General features: G+C 44.4%; 1 long non-coding RNA gene across 3 annotated transcripts in view; it reads right to left on the minus strand.

The window, feature by feature from the left end:
• LOC309332576 overlaps positions 1 to 16,460 on the minus strand; it is a 37,089-nt gene that overhangs the window by 12,813 nt on the left and 7,816 nt on the right. The gene's annotated exons all lie outside the window — the stretch shown is intronic.

Consider the following 16,460-nt stretch of genomic DNA (forward strand, 5'->3'; position numbering starts at 1 on the left):
GTCACTTCCATTCCAAAACTTGAATTACCCGGTACTTTATTAGATAACAGGAACTATACATACAGTGCTCCCTTGGTTCTCGAACTTAATCCATTCCGGGAGTCCATTTGACTCCCAAAAACGTTCAAAAACCAAGGCACAGCTTCCGATTGGCTGCAGGAGCTTCCTGCACTCAAGTGCAAGTTGTGTTGGACGTTTGGTCTCTGAAAAACAATCGCAAACTGGAACGCTTACTTTTGGGTTTGCGGTGTTCGGGAGCCGATTTGTTCGACAACTAAGCTGTTCAGGAACCAAGGTTACCACTGTACTTACCATTAGGCAATAATGGTTGGTTTTCCAGCTTCACATGATCTGTGACCATATTACGATTGTTATCAGGAGCTGCTGGGGCTTGGACAAAGAGTCTTTGAATGTCATTGACTGATTGGATGGAGAGGAATGGTGGGAGAAACAGCTCAGAGTCCAGGGATTGGGGGTGGGATGAGTGGTCAGAGGGAGAAGATGCAAAAGAGGAGGTGTCAGAAGCTGAAGAATTGACAGGGCTGGGTGAGAAGGGAGAGTCTGTGGCAGAGGGGAGTCCAGAATCAGGTATAGTTGCTTCTGACATCTTAAGGCAGGAGCTTCAACCTGACCACCTAATAATACCATACTTTTCCGTGTATAAGACGAGTAGTTTTTATGAAAAAGATATGTTAAAAATTGGGGATCTTCTTATACATTGATAGTTCATAGGCGGGACGTGAGATTGGTTGCTGCTGCGAGCCGTAGATTGTTGTGGGCTATTGGACATGTTATTGGTGGCTGTGGCAAGGGCTGTAGATATGTGGGTTTTGCAATGCATGCGAGTGGCAGCGTAGGTCAGGCGTGTGAGCAATTTTTGGCAATCCCGCCTAAAGGAAGCTCAACAACTTGGGGCCACCCCCCCCCAAAAAAGCTCAACTGTGGGTAACCCTCCTCCCAAAAAGCTCAGCAACTCTGGGCAATCTCCCCCCATTTTCTTAATTTGGAGTCCCCCAAAATAGGGGGTGTTTTATAAATGGGGGCGTGTTATACACAGAAAAATACAATAATAATAATAATAATAATAATAATAATAATAATAATAATAGATGCTACCCATCTGACTGGGTTGCCCTAGCCACTCTGGGAGACTTCGAAGAAATTAAAACATTAAAGCACCCAGGCTCATAACTTCTTTTCCATTTCATGAAGGAATGGGGCAAACCTGTCAATTTCAGTTTTTCTCCTTTTTTCATTTTTCGATTCTTAACTTCAGTCCTCCACAATTCCACATCTGTTTGTGATTTTTTTTATTGAAAAAACTACTCGCGAAAGTTCATCAGAAATCCATTAGTGTGCATTTCTTCTCATATACACATATTTGTACGCAATTTGTACATATTTTCGCAAAGCCATTTCCCCTAATAAAATGTAGATATATGCGTCTTATTTTCCCCAGTCAATGCATTTCTATGCACACTTTAGCTCTCTATGTGCATTTTTGTATACGGTAGTTGGACTGAGAACTGCGTTGCAAAACGTGGAAAAGTGGATTTTGAAGGAGGGCTATTCTTGTGTTTTCATATGCTTCGGAATATGTCCTTTTTAGGCATGTTCACCTTTAAATGCGAACTTATCCTCTGTTCCTACATGTCAGGAAAAAGGAAATAATTATCTTCCACCCAGTTTCTGGATATCCTCTCTCTGGTGCTGATGAAGCACCTAAGAGCATCAGATACCAGGCAAAAGCTTTTAACAACAGGTCTGTCTACAGCGTGAAGTGTTCGTCAGCTTTAATAAACTCAGAGACCATAGGCTTCCTGTAGTATATCTCCCACCCACTATGAATTGCACATAGTATTATGTGTGAGATCAGCTTATCTAATGAGACTGAAGCCTCCTGATAGGATTTTCGTTTTATCGCTTATCCATCACTTATTCCGCCATCCTGCACATTGTCAGATTACTCAGACTTAAGCCTTTTATTTTTAATAATTGCTTTAAAAGTTGATTATTTTCAAAAAATGGGGCTGGGATGTGTAGTGTGGAGCTTATCTTCCTATGTGATCAAGGAGGGGATTTATGTCAGAAGTGTATATCCGCTTGGTGACATCTTTGTGTTTATCTCTTTGGAGTGCTGTGTGCAGGAAATCCCACCCCCTCCCCCTGCCCTTCCTTTTTACAGTTTAACCGGCTATTGGAACAAGCGCTTCAGTCACAGAAGCCCAAGGGTCAAAACATCAACACTTGACAGCGACACCTACATCCTTGAATATCCATCCTTTCTGCACTTAGGTAGGAAGAACCAGATGCACAAATACAGGAGGGGGGAAATCTGAATTACTAGCAGTACATGTGAAAAGGATCTAGAGGTCTTGGTGGACCACGAGCTCAACATGAGCCAACAGTGTGATGCAGCAGCAAAAAAAGCCAATGCTATTCTATGCTGCATCAACAGAAGTATAGTGTCCAGATCAAGGGAAGTAATGTAAAGGTAAAAGGACCCCTGACCATTAGGTCCAGTTGTGGCCGACTCTGGGGTTGCAGCGCTCATCTCGCTTTAGTGGCCAAGAGAGCCGGCGTACAGCTTCCGGGTCATGTGGCCAGCAGGACTAAGCTGCTTCTGATGAACCAGAGCAGTGCACGGAAACTCCGTTTACCTTCCTGCCGGAGTGGTACCTATTTATCTAATTGCACTTGATGTGCTTTTGAACTGCTAGGTTGGCAGGAGCAGGGACCGAGCAACGGGAGCTCACCCCATCATGGGGATTCGAACCGCCGACCTTCTGATCGGCAAGTCCTAGGCTCTGTGGTTTAACCCACAGCGCCACCCACGTCCTTTAAGGGAAGTAATTTGTTGTTGTTTAGTCGTTTAGTCGTGTCCTACTCTTCGTGACCCCCTGGACCAGAGCACGCCAGGCACTCCTGTCTTCCACTGCCTCCCGCAGTTTGGTCAGACTCATGTTTGTAGCTTCGAGAACACTGTCCAACCATCTCATCCTCTGTCGTCCCCTTCTCCTTGTGCCCTCCATCTTTCCCAACATCAGGGTCTTTTCCAGGGAGTCTTATCTTTTCATGAGGTGGCCAAAGTATTGGAGCCTCAGCTTCACGATCTATCCTTCCAGTGAGCACTCATGGCTGATTTCCTTAAGAATGGATACGTTTGATCTTCTTGCAGTCCATGGGACTCTCCAGAGTCTCCTCCAGCACCATAATTCAAAAGCATCTCTCTTCTACCTTGGTCAGACCACACCTGGAATACTGTGTCCAATTCTGGGCACCACAATTTAAGAAGGATGTTGACAAGCTGGAATGTGTGCAGAGGAGGGAAACCAAGATCACCAAGGGTCTGGAAACTAAGCCTTACAAGGAACAGCTGAAGGAGCTGGGTATGTTTAGTCTGGAAAAGAGGAGACTGAGGGGAGATATGATAGCCATCTTCAAATATCTTAAGGGCTGTCACATGCAAGAGGGAACATGCTTGTTTTCTCCTGCTCTGGAGGGTAGGACTTGAAGCAACGTCTTCAAGATACTGGAAAGGAGATTCCAACTAAACACCAGAAAGAACTTTCTGACAGTAAGAGCAGCAGACCTCTCCATGTCTCCTCTCTGCTTTGCTGGGGGGTGGAGTGGGGAAGCAAATGAGGCCTGCCTTCATTTTCCAGCTAAGCAGCTGTAGGCTCCCCAGCCAGCAAAACCCCACGGAAGGAAACTACCTTGCCTCTTTTGCAAGAGAGGAGAGGAAGCACACAAGGACACTGGAGAGAGTGCAGCTTAAATACCTTGGTTCTAGGGATGGCTGGAAGTCAGCTTTTTAATTTAGCTTTCAAATGGGAAATTTGCTTCTAAGAATCAGCGTCAAGTCTGCCTTGTTAAAGCGTCGACACACAGCATGTTGAGCGGCGGCATTCTGCGCCGTGCGCGTTGCCAGAGATTTTTGCATACGGAATCAGAAAGCTGGCACCTTTTGTCTGGGAATTTGTGACACTCAGAAGTCCATTACCCAGATGGAAGTCTGTGCTCACTGGAGTGCAAATGTATGTGTTGGGGCTGTTTGAAAGGTTACAGAAATAATCTCAGCCTAATAAGTTTAAAGTTTCCTGTAGGGGGGAAATAAAATAATAAAATAAAACAAAATAAAACAAAACGTGTTGCCTCCACTGGGGATATTAACCTGATCATTTAATCCTTTGCTCAGCGTTACGGAGATTTTGTAATTAGCTAGTTGCAAGCAACATTTGGGGGCAATTATATTGTAAGGAGCAATCTTCTATTTTTCTTTCTTTTGTAAGGCAAACAAGACACTACCCTTTCTTTTCTTTTTTAAAATCTCCCAGACCTCACATGTCACAATTTCAGCATTAGGTCTAACACCTAGCCTCAAAACAGCCAGAAAGGATTTGGTGGGTAGTAACATTGCTGAGCTTAGGCCTGCCCAGTGCCTGGCTGGGGGTCATCTTAAACACACACAGAGCTGGCCCACCTACGAGGCAAGGTGAGTGGACCTCCTCAGGCATCAGGATCCACGGGGTCAGCAGATCCTGATGTAGATCCTTATTCCCTCCCTTGTTCCTGATGAGATCTTCACTCACCCCCTTCTTCTCGGGTGGGGAAAGAGGCACCATTTTGTGGTTAGCCTTAAGTGCCAAAATATCTTGGGCTGACCCTGAACACTCCCACACACCCTTCAACTCCTTAGAGCAACCATCTTCCAACTTTTCCAGGCCCAGGAGGTCCCGCCTTTGACCACAACCTACAATACAGGGGCTGCTTTTTTATTTTTAATACACTTTTAAAAAATTTTTACAACTATGTCTACCTCTCTTTGTTTTCTCATCTGCTTCTATCAGTCTTTCTCCTGCTCTGTTCACAGTTCTTCCACCCTTTCCCCTTATCTTTCCAAAAGTTATTTGCATTGATGGTGAGACTAGGGTTGCCATATTTCAAACAGTGGGGGCCTATATTGGACCGCCTTCCAACTTCCTGCTTTCCCCCAGCCAAATAGTTAATTAACTTTTCTGTAATTATCTCCCATGAAGGAATGCTACCGTTCCTCTAGTCAGTTTGTCCCAGTGTTCTGAGGCTTTAGGATGCCATCGTTACTTTTTATAGGGCTGACATGTGCCGGACAGGACACCATTCAAGTCTGAGAGCTCCCACTGCTGCTTGCTGTCAGAGGGGCAGTCCTGGCAGAGCATCTTTCTAACTGGGTCCAGGCTGACGGGCACTGGCAGGGTGGCTACAAGACAGAGGTGGCATCGTGCCTTCTACCATCCTGCCAAACCAATTAGGATCTGACTTGCAGTAAAATGCAGATTCCGTACTTAACAAAACAATGTACATATATAAAAAGAACAGAACTCCCAGGTGGCAGTTTAGAGCTAGAAATTATGTATGCTGCAAATACTATTGCCAGGGACTGGCAATGGGTCTTCCTTCTCCCCTCCGTTACACAGGGATTGTCAATCTCTGACCAGGCCAGGCAAACTGAATTAATTCATTGCCAGACTGAGGACAGCAATCCTCCATATTTGTTTTGGTGGGCCAGCCAGGCAATTTTCAGTATTCCTTGGAATTCAAAAGTGTTTCAGGTTACGGACTTGTCAGCAGGAAATATTTGGAGTTGCCCAGAGGTCCAGGTTTCACAAAGGAAACTGGTCTGTTCTAAGTTTGTTAAACTCTTGGGACTTTGTTGATTCTGCCTTGGAAGGAGCCGTACCAGCAGCTGCTTTGTAAAAAAAAAAAAAAAAAAAAAGGTAAAGGTAAAGGACGCCTGGAAGATTACGTCCAGTCAAAGGTGACTATGAGGTTGTGGCGCTCATCTCGCTTTCAGGCTGAAGGAACCGGTGTTTGTCCACAGACAGCTTTCCAGGTCATGTGGCCAGCAAGACTAAACTGTTTCTGGAACAATGTAACATTGTGATGGAAACCAGAGCACCCGGAAACACTGTTTTTCTTCCCGCTGCAGCAGTACCTATTTATCTACTTGCACTGGCATGCTTTCGAATTGCTAGGTTGGCAGGAGCTGGGACAGAGCGACGGGAGCTTACCACCACCACCACCACCACCCAGATTTGAACCGCTGACCTTCTGATCAGCAAGCCCAAGAGACTCAGTGGTTTAGACCACAGCGCCACCCGCGTCCCTGTCAGCTGCTTTGTGGAGTCATAGCCTTCAATATGAAGTGGCTCAAATCTGGGGCATCTTCTGGGGCCACACAAGTCACATGACCCATGCGAGATCGCAGCTCCCCCGAAAAGCATTTTCCCCAGACATAGCACCCCAAAACACATTTTGGGGCACCATGCAAGATTGCTGCCCCCCAAAAGTACTTTTTCAGGGTGAGCATGTGGTCTGAAATTGCATGAGACAGTGGCGGTTATTTGGGCCATGGTCCTCTCGTGAGAAAAAATAAGATGCCCCGTTTTTTCTGGGACAGTTGACTGGTATGTGGAGGCTGTGCGAATGCTATTGATTTAAAGCATGCACACCCCAAGAATCCTGGGACTGTAGTTTGTTGAGGGTGCTGGGAATTGTACCCCTGTGAGGGGTAAATTGCAGCTCCCAGGAGTCTTTGGGGAGTAGACCACACTTTGCATGTGCAGTGCGTGCACAACTGGAGCCTATGTCTAAATACCTTCCAGGAACACATTATGGATGGGTTAAACCAGTGTTTCCCAACCTTTGGTCTCCAGCTGTTTTTGGACTACAACTCCCATCATCCCTAGCTAGCAAGACCAGTGGTCAGGGATGATGGGAATTGTAGTCCAAAAACAGCTGGAGACCAAAGGTTGGGAAACACTGGGTTAAACCATGTTTCATCATTATGGAAACAAGTACCAGGAAATCCCAGGTGCAGCCACAAGGAGGAGATTGGAAGCATATGTTTAGACTGGAAACTCTGGTTAGCTTAAACTATGGTGTTTTTTAAAAACAAGCTAGAGTTATAAACCAGAATTTGATTTGGGCGTGTTTTAGTAACCCATAGTTTAGACTTACCACAGTTTGCCCTTTCAGGGCATAACAATAAACCATGGTTAATTTGAACCAGGAAGCACATGTTCCCAATTTCCTACTCGTGTCCATGCTGGAATGGAAAGGGGAGAGGGAAGTGCGCAAGTCCAAGGCTCAATCATTCATCACACAGTTATGTCCCAAACAGGCCTAAGACTCTGGAATTCCCTTTCTCAAAGGAAACAGATCTTTCAAAGGTTGCCCTCAACTCCCCACTGCTTTATAAATGGGGGGTGGGGGGGGGATGAGAAAACATCTCAGCAAGGAACTCCATTGAAGAACTGCTTGCTATGTAATGGTGTCTCTGTGATCAACCATTTGTACTTTTAATAAACTGCCCATGATGTGGCGCTTCTTCCTGCCATGGAACAACAGAAGTAGAGAGATTGATCTCTGCAGAAGAAAGCAACCTCGAATTAACAATAGTACATTCAGAGAAAAGAGAGCGAGAAAAACCCCAAGGCAGATGGCATGAATATTAGTGTATGAAAATGACTAACACACTGAGAATTTCCCAGTGTACTTTTCCCTTGTTTTTGGCTTGCTTCTATAATTAATTTATGGAAAGCACCTAAATTGGGAATAAACACCATCTCGCAAATCCCCTCTAATCTCTGCCTGTATTTCTGAAACGATACCCTTAAGGTATAGTCTCCTACAATGATTAAACTCTTTCACTCCCTTTTTACAAATGTTTCTAAGAAGACCTTTTTAATTTTTATAGGCAGTTGTGTACAGGGTATTAGCAGTCTGGACTGTACTCAGTGCTATTTGGGATGCAATTTATCAGTGCCAGTTGTCTTGAAGAATGCTGCTGTCGCTCTGCCTGCCAAAATGTTTGTCTTGGGGCATGTATGAACAGCAGCTGTCTGCTCTCTTATTATGGGGTAGGGCTACCTATGAAGGTGACTTGGAAACGAAAACTAATCCAGAATGCGGCAGCTAGACTGGTGATTGGGAGCAGTCAATGGGACCGTATAACACCTACATTGGCTCCTAGTACATTTCCAAGCACAATTCAAAGTGTTGGTGCTGACCTTTAAAGCCCTAAACGGCCTCGGTCCTATATACCTGAAGGAGCGTCTCCACCCTCATCATTCAGCCCAGACACTGAGGTCTAGCTCCGAGGGCCTTCTGGTAGTTCCCTCACTGTGAGAGATGTAGCCACAGGGAACCAGGCAGAAGGCCTTCTTGGTAGTTGTGACCACTCTGTGAAACTCCCTCCCATCAGATGTCAAGGAAATATTATATTATAAACAACAATGACTTTTAGAAGTCATCTGAAGGCAGCCCTGTATAGGGAAGTTTTAAATATCTGAGTTTTTACTGTGTTTCATGTTTTAATTTGTTGGAAGCCACCTAGAGTAGCTGGGGCAACCATATAAATAATATATCATCATCATCATCATCATTAACATAATAAAACATTGAACATTAAAAAACTTCCCTATACAGGGCTGTTTTCCCTTGTCTTCTAAAGTTTGTATAGTTACTTATCTCCTTGGCTTGGGGGTCGCATAACTCCATACCCTCCAACATTCCACCGATGAAAACTGGGACGCCCCAAGGAAAAGCGGGACATTCTGGGATCGAAACGGGTGGCTTCTGTAAGTCTGTCCCTGGAAAATAGGGACACTTGGAAGGTCTGCAAGTGTAGAGTCAAAACCAGACAACTGGAGAGAAAAAGATGTAGTATGAATGTGCTTTTCATTATAATAGGAGGGCAGTCAACAGTTCCTTGGCTTGAGAAGGCTCTGTAGGACCAAAACTTGAGAATGCCTGATAGAAGGAAATCTCAGTGTAAGGAGTTTATGAAAACAAGCCCTGCCCCAAGCTTCCATAAGACAGTCCCCATCAGGAAAGTAGTCTCTCTCTCTCTCTCTCTCTCTCTCTCTCTCTCTCTCTCTCTGTGTGTGTGTGTGTTCCCCTGCAAGAAGAGACAATGTCAGGGGTAATTGAGCCGTTTGCAGCGGACACCAGAGAAACCTATGGGCTGCTGTTTCACATGAATGCTTTTCATTTTATTGCCTGCTTGTATGTTTCTTATGAAGTCTCCGAGACTGACCAGGGCGGCTAAGGAGTATTCACTGGGAGAATGTTGCCTCCTGCACTGCATCCTTCATTGCACATGGGCTCTTCCTAGGAAACATGTGTCATTAAAAGTAGAGGTGACCCTCTCCACTGATCTTGTACTTTGTCTAACTGCAGGGCAGATCTATCAACAGAGATGCAATATGATCAGTTAACTGCATGCAGTGAATAGACAATACTTTGTAAGTGACTAAGTATGGAATTAACATTTATGAAAATAGACACATGTTGAATATTCATCAGTTCAGCGGGCTTCCCCAGAGCCAACATCCACACTGAAAAATTGATTTTTGTAAAGGAAAGCAAACTAGGCTGCCAAATAATGAGAATATTTCTTTGGGACCGTTTCCCCTGGAAGTTGACCGGATGGTGCAAGGGTTGTGTGTATCCCATTTATTTCAGTGACACTGTGGAGGGGGTGCCCCAAGTGGCTTGGGGTGTGTGTTTTGTTTTGGTGGCAATCATTGGCATGTATTTCAGGGTCAAGTATGCCTGTGATTGGTTAGAAATAGCAAAATGCTCACCTACATCTGTAAATGACGTGGTCACATGGCTATTTTGCATTCCTGAGTCTTATTCAGAAGCAACAGTGCTCAATAGCACCAACTATCGAACATTTTGTTTAAGCTGCACTGTCTCCTGTTTACAGCATTTTGTAACATATGACTATGAATTCTTTTATAAATAAATTAAGTAATAAAATTTACACATTTTGTTACTTATTTCAAAGACAATCCTGCACCAGGGAGATGTACGAGATTTACAGAAAGGATAAAGGTAAAGGATCCCTGACAGTTAAGTCTAGTCGCAAACGACTCTGGGGTTGCGGCGCTCATCTTGCTTTACTGGCCAAGGGAGCTGACATTTGTCCGCAGACAGTTTTTCCAGGTCATGTGGCCAGCATGACTAATCTGCTTCTGGCGAAACCAGATATATTGCCATAAAATAAAAAAAATACAGGGGAGTCATAAAAATGATTGGTTCATTTTAACAATTTAACCACCTAATAGGCCTGTTGACATTTTTAAAACAACAACTAAAGAAGAGCCTTCAAACATGTCTCCTGAACAACTGACCTTCTTTTGGGACTGCTACTCCTTTTTTATTGTCCCCAGTTGGGTGATGAGTGCAGAAACACACCTCTGGGACTGGGCTTTAAGGAAGACCAAGAAGGGATGAAGTCCCTACAGGAAGATGCAGATTTGGAAGTGGACCTGGATGAAGATCAGTAACTCCTTCTGTTTAAGCCACCAGAATTAATTTAGTGCCGCTGCTTCCTGCAGGCTCCCTGCCCAGCTTACTACAGTCCTAAGTTTCTACAACTCTCTGCTGTCAAGGAAACTTGTCCTGGAACGTCTTACAAGTTGGGGAAACAGGGAACAAGAACCAGTGTCCTAGATTAAGTGCAGCAGAAATACTCAGTTCACAGAGTTGAGTTACTTGCTACATGTGACACTCAATTCTTGTGTGGTGGCTTTCATGGAGGGGGAAAATGACTAAAATGCCATCTGCTTTCATAGGAGACACACAAACAAACAAACAAACAAACACACACACAATGAGAGAGAGAGAGAGAGAGAGAGAGAGAGAGAGGTGGTGGTGGTGATGGGTTCAGATTTCCAGATTCTTGTAGAAGACCCTCAAAACAAGAGTGGCAGCCATGTTTGTAGTGAGGCAAAACTCTACTGGCAGGTATGCATTTCTGTTCCCTAGACAGGTGTGTCTCAGAAGGATTCTCGCTTTCTCCCAAATAATTATTATGCATTAAAATGTATGATACATATTTAAATATGCATTTGGTAGTTCAAGTAAATACTTGGGTGAATATGCATGTTACAAAAATACATATTTAACTAATAGTGTAATTAATTGGGTAAACTACTTATTACTTAGGGGAGCAGAGCATCCTCAAAAGTGTTTTAATTACTGGAATCCAAATTGGAGGGGGGAAAAATGGGAGTGATCAGGATCTTTAAAACAATATCAAAATGTTCCAATTAAAAAAGGAAAGAAAAAGAAATGCCCCCTATTGCTCCAGCCCTTCAGAGTAATTCTAATTTAATAAATCTTGCAGTCCTAGATTAAACATGGGAAAAAGTTAGATGCAAACTAATTCCATAGAAATATTTTATGGCCACAGCTTTTTTGTTGTTGTTGTGCTAAATGACTTTGGCCCTTGCAAAGAAAGGCAATTCTTTCTGGATAGCTGTCAAAGTCATTTCCCTTGTAAATACTGGAATCTTACAGGGCATTTTGTGATACCAAAGTGTTTACAATAGGGATGGAGGGCAAATTCATTTGGTCCACTGAGCTAATTTTTCAGTCCTGGACTTTTATGCAGAGTGGAATACAACCACTGATTGGATTATGCACACCTGTGAATTTTGTGGTACTATTTCAGTTCAAAAGTTGTGCAAAAAAATGTACATTTTATGGGGGAAAGTGCATACAGAAATGCTTACCTTAGGGGGGAATGCATTGAAAAGCATACCAAAAATGCATAGTCCAGGGGAAGAATGTGTGTAAAATGCATACAAAATGTGTACAATTTAAATTATTCATGTCTTTTTTAATCTGCAAAAATATGGAAGGGAACAGACCTATGATTGAGTGCATGCAAAACTAACCTGAAACAGAATGGGCTGAACCCTCCATCCCCAGTGCTTTTTTCTAGAAAAATAGGTGCTGATACTCACCATAAAGTTGTTACAGTATGTGCCACACTTTTTAACAAGAAGATGTGCCGGTACTACGTACCCCCTGAGTACCCTCTGAAAACAAAAAGCACGATCCATCCCTAATTTACAAATATGAGCATTATGGTACAAGTGGAGTCTCTTGCTTCTGTATAGGATTGTCTTGTTCCAAAATATCTCCCTGTGAGCAACAAAAGCAAACCCTTTCACTTAGCACAGACTCATCCGTGAACTGAGACCCAGCAAATCTGCCCGTATAGTTGGCCTTGGAACAGGCAAGATTCCTCTAAAGGCTACCATTAGGTCTAGGATCTCCAATATCCTAACTGTAACCAATCCCCCCCCCCTTCCAGAGCTTCAAACACGCCACAGCCTTTTGATTCCTCACCTGTATTGTCCGCCAGCCTATCCACACCCCTTTGGATGTCCACACCTTCACAACCCGTTCCTATCAATTTCTAACGACTGAATCAGTCGCTACAAAGTCTCTTCCCTGCTTGCCTAGAAAAAAAAAAGTCCTGTTTCACAGGGCCAGCCCTACTGTTAGGCGGAGTGAGGGAGCTCCCTCAGGTGGCCAAGGGTGGGATGCAGGGAGCAGCAGCACCATGTGTGGTACAGACCCGTGAGCAGTTCTCAGGGGAGTCGAGAACAGCAGCAGGGAGTCTCTGTCCCCCCCCCCTACTTCCTCCTGCTTGCCCGGTGAGCAGCTTGGAAGTGTGAGCAAAGGAGTGAGTGAGCGAGCGAGCAGGCAGGCAGTGTGAGTGGCACCACTCCCTGGGCCAAGTCCTGCCTGTTCCTCAACAGTGAGTGGGTTGGCTTCCCATGCTGTGTGCAGCTGCCCCTTCTCCTCTCTCCTCCCCCTCCTCCCCCTAATTCTCTCTCTTTTCCCTTACCGCAATGGGCATTAGGAGCCACAGCAGCAGATAGACTGCAGGGGTGGCGCAGAAAGAATGTAGTTAGTCAAGGGAGCTGGGGACTAAGTTGAAAATCTCTGACTATTGCAAACTGCACACTGGGGGAACTTCATCAGAATCAGAATCAGAAGAATCTTTATTTGCATCAGCCACTAGCCATAGCCTGTTGTCTTTGTCCATGGAGTTTTCTTGGCAGGGATACTGGAGTGGCTTGCCGGTTCCTGCTGCAGGTGGATCACGTTTGGTCAAAACTCTCCACTATGACCTGTCCGTCTTGGGTGGCCCTGCACGGCATAGCTCATGGCTTCTCTGAGTTATTCAAGCTCCTTCACCACAGCAAGGCAGCAGAGACAACACCTTGCCAACAAAGGTCCGTATAGTTAAAGCTATGGTTTTCCCAGTAGTGATGTATGGAAGTGAGAGCTGGACCATAAAGAAGGCTGATCGCCGAAGAATTGATGCTTTTGAATTATGGTGTTGGAGGAGACTCTTGAGAGTCCCATGGACTGCAAGAAGATCAAACCTATCCATTCTTAAGGAAATCAGCCCTGAGTGCTCACTGGAAGGACAGATCGTGAAGCAGAGGCTCCAATACTTTGGCCACCTCATGAGAAGAGAAGACTCCCTGGAAAAGCCCCTGATGTTGCGAAAGATGGAGGGCACAAGGAGAAGGGGACAACAGAGGATGAGATGGTTGGACAGTGTTCTCGAAGCTACAAACATGAGTCTGACCAAACTGAGGGAGGCAGTGGAAGACAGGAGTGCCTGGCGTGCTCTGGTCCATGGGGTCACAAAGAGTCGGACTAAACAACTAAACAACAACAACAACTAGCCATAGCAATAAAATAAAATAAAATGTACTGGAGATAGAGGTAAAAACTTACTATAGAAAATACATTTTGGGGGTTTAAAACAACAATCAAATAATATATCTTATTCCAATTGCCCCCGCTAAAAACCTTGCAGTTTTTGCTGTCATCTTGATCTGCTAAAAGAAAGGACACAGTAGCAATCGTTGAGCGACCTGACACGGACATTAATAGAGGGGCAGTCACTCCAGACTGCAGGGCCAATGGCCAGGGATGATGGGAGTCGGAATACAGCAAGCTCTGAAAGTACCACAGGTTAGCTGCCTTCGCTCTTGTCTATGCCACCTTTATTGAAATTTGCCATTACTTTCCATTCTTGAAAACACCTACTTTTCAAAGCACTGGGGGTTATTTTTTGCGTCTATGTTCTGAATTCCTAATGCCCCTCAGTCTCAGGAAAAATAAATATCGGGCTTTATCTCTGCAGTTACATGTACTTAAACAGCCAGCAAGGCAGCCTTTAAAATGCTCCGTGAAGCTTGCTGCTTTCTAGCCAGCTCGACAACCCGTAAGTCAATTTGCATTGGATAATTATTTTCTATTAAGTGATAACAATCCTGTTCCATATGGAAATAATCTTGTCCAGAGGCCAAATAGTTTATCCAGAGGAGGAAACAAGTCTTCAGATTTGTGAAACAGTAGAACATTGTGTTGCTATTAGCAGCACTAGGAATAGTAGAGTAGGGAGGGAGGAAGTAATGTGGCAATGGGGGCGGGAGAATAGTCTCATGAAGACCACAGCACTATGAAAGGCACCGCAGCAACAGACAGATCTTTGCTTGCCTTTTTCAAAGAACCTGAGAGCCAGTGTGATGTAGTGGTTAAGAGCGGTAGTCTTGTAATCTGGGGAACTGGGTTCGAGTCTCCGCTCCTCCACATGCAGCTGCTGGGTGACCTTGGGCCAGTCACACTTCACTGAAGTCTCTCAGCCCTACTTACCTCACAGAGTGTTTGTTGTGGGGGAGGAAGGGAAAGGAGAATGTTAGCCGCTTTGAGACTCCTTAAAGGGAGTGAAAGGCGGGATATCAAATCCAAACTCCTCTTCTTCTTCTTCTGTGCAGTTTCATGGCTGAAATGTTGGACCAGGTTAAAAACTCCATGTCAGTTATGAAGCTCAGTGGGTGATCTTGACCCAGTTTCCGGTAGGATTGCTAACTGAATGCCCTTTTGATGTCGTTGGACTACATCTCCCATCATTCCCAGCCAGCATGGCCAAAGGTGGGGGGTTAAAGTGAGGGGAGAGCATAAGAATCTGTGCCACTACCCTGAGTTCCTCAGACACAGTGGCTGATAGAATAAAACACTTCAGGGACAATACTGCTACATTTCCGGTTTAAAAATCATGCTGACCAAGGTAACGGGTCACCCCTATCAGTTTAAAACAGCATCCAAGTGTGTCTTAATACTTAAACAACTGGGAAGATGGAGTTTGCTTAATTTTAAATGAACAGGCAGATGCCAAAGGACTAGGCAACACATTTTCCTCCATCGATTATTTCATTGTTTTCCAAGTTGGGGTTGCATCCGTTATAATTATATCCCTCCTTAATGGTCAAATAAGCCTTCAGGGCTGCTCACAACCATAGCAACGAAACAATACCTCCAATAACCCAATATATTATTTCAATTCAAAGTAATGTAAACAAATACAGCACCCTAAAACACATGAAGGTTAAGAGTCATATAAGAGTCTTTGAGCTTGGTGCTACTCTTCTCAGGCACAATCTTAAGCAACACAACAAAAACATCTAAAAGGTGGAGAGAGACAATTTAAGAAGGATATTGACAAGCTAGAAGATGTGCAGTGGAGGGAGAGCAAGATGATAAAGTGTCTGGAAACTAAGTCTTAAGAGGAAAGGTCGAGGGAGCTCGGGATGTTTAGCCTGGAAAAGAGGAGACTGAGAAGTGATATGGTAGCCATCTTCAAATATCTAAAGGACTGTCACGTAGAAGATGGAGCAAGCTTCTTTTCTCTTGGCTCCAGAGGCTAGGACCCAAAGCAATGGATTCAAGTTACAAGACAGGAGATTCTTATACTCAAACAAACAAACAAACAAACAAACAAACAAACAAACAAACAAACCAAAAGATGCAACAGAGGCGATGCACAGGCCAAATTAAAGGCAAGGGCAACGTTTCAAGGGCAGTCATATTTATATAGTGCCATTGATATATATGTGGTCCTTTATAGAGTAAAATCAGCAAAAATAAATTATATTTCAATCTGAATTATAAGGGGAGAAGAAAAAGAAGTGGGAGGGAAGAGAGAGGCAAGAATCCTCCTATGGAATGGTAGTTCCTCTTAGAGATTAAAGGTAAAGGGACCCCTGACCGTTAAGTCCAGTCGCGTATGACTCTGGGGTTGCGGCACTCATCTCGCTTTATAGGCCGAGGGAGCCGGCGTACAGCTTCTGGGTCATGTGGCCAGCATGACTAAGCCACTTCTGGCAAACCAGAGCAGCACACGGAAACACCGTTTACTTTCCCACCACAGCAGTACTATTTATCTACTTGCACTTTGACGTGCTTTCAAAGTACTAGGTTGGCAGGAGCAGGGACCGAGCAATGGGAGCTCACCCCGTCGCGGGGATTCGAACCGTCGACCTTCTGATCGGCAAGTCCTAGGCTCTGTGGTTTAACCCACAGCGCCACCCGCGTCCCTTCTTAGAGATTAGGTGGTTTCAAAATGGGATTAGACAGATTTATGGAGGATGGATCCACCATAATAACTAAATGGGGGCTTCTTCATGATCAGAGGTGGCATTTATTTGAATATCATATTCTGGGGGCAAACTACAGGGAACAGTCATTGCTTTTATGCCTTGATGGTAAGCATTCTCAAAGCACTTGGTTGAGCGATGTAGAGGATTTTTGCA

The sequence above is a fragment of the Podarcis erhardii genome (assembly GCF_964252035.2).
Source record: "Podarcis erhardii genome assembly, chromosome: 17".
Lineage (NCBI taxonomy): Eukaryota > Metazoa > Chordata > Lepidosauria > Squamata > Lacertidae > Podarcis > Podarcis erhardii.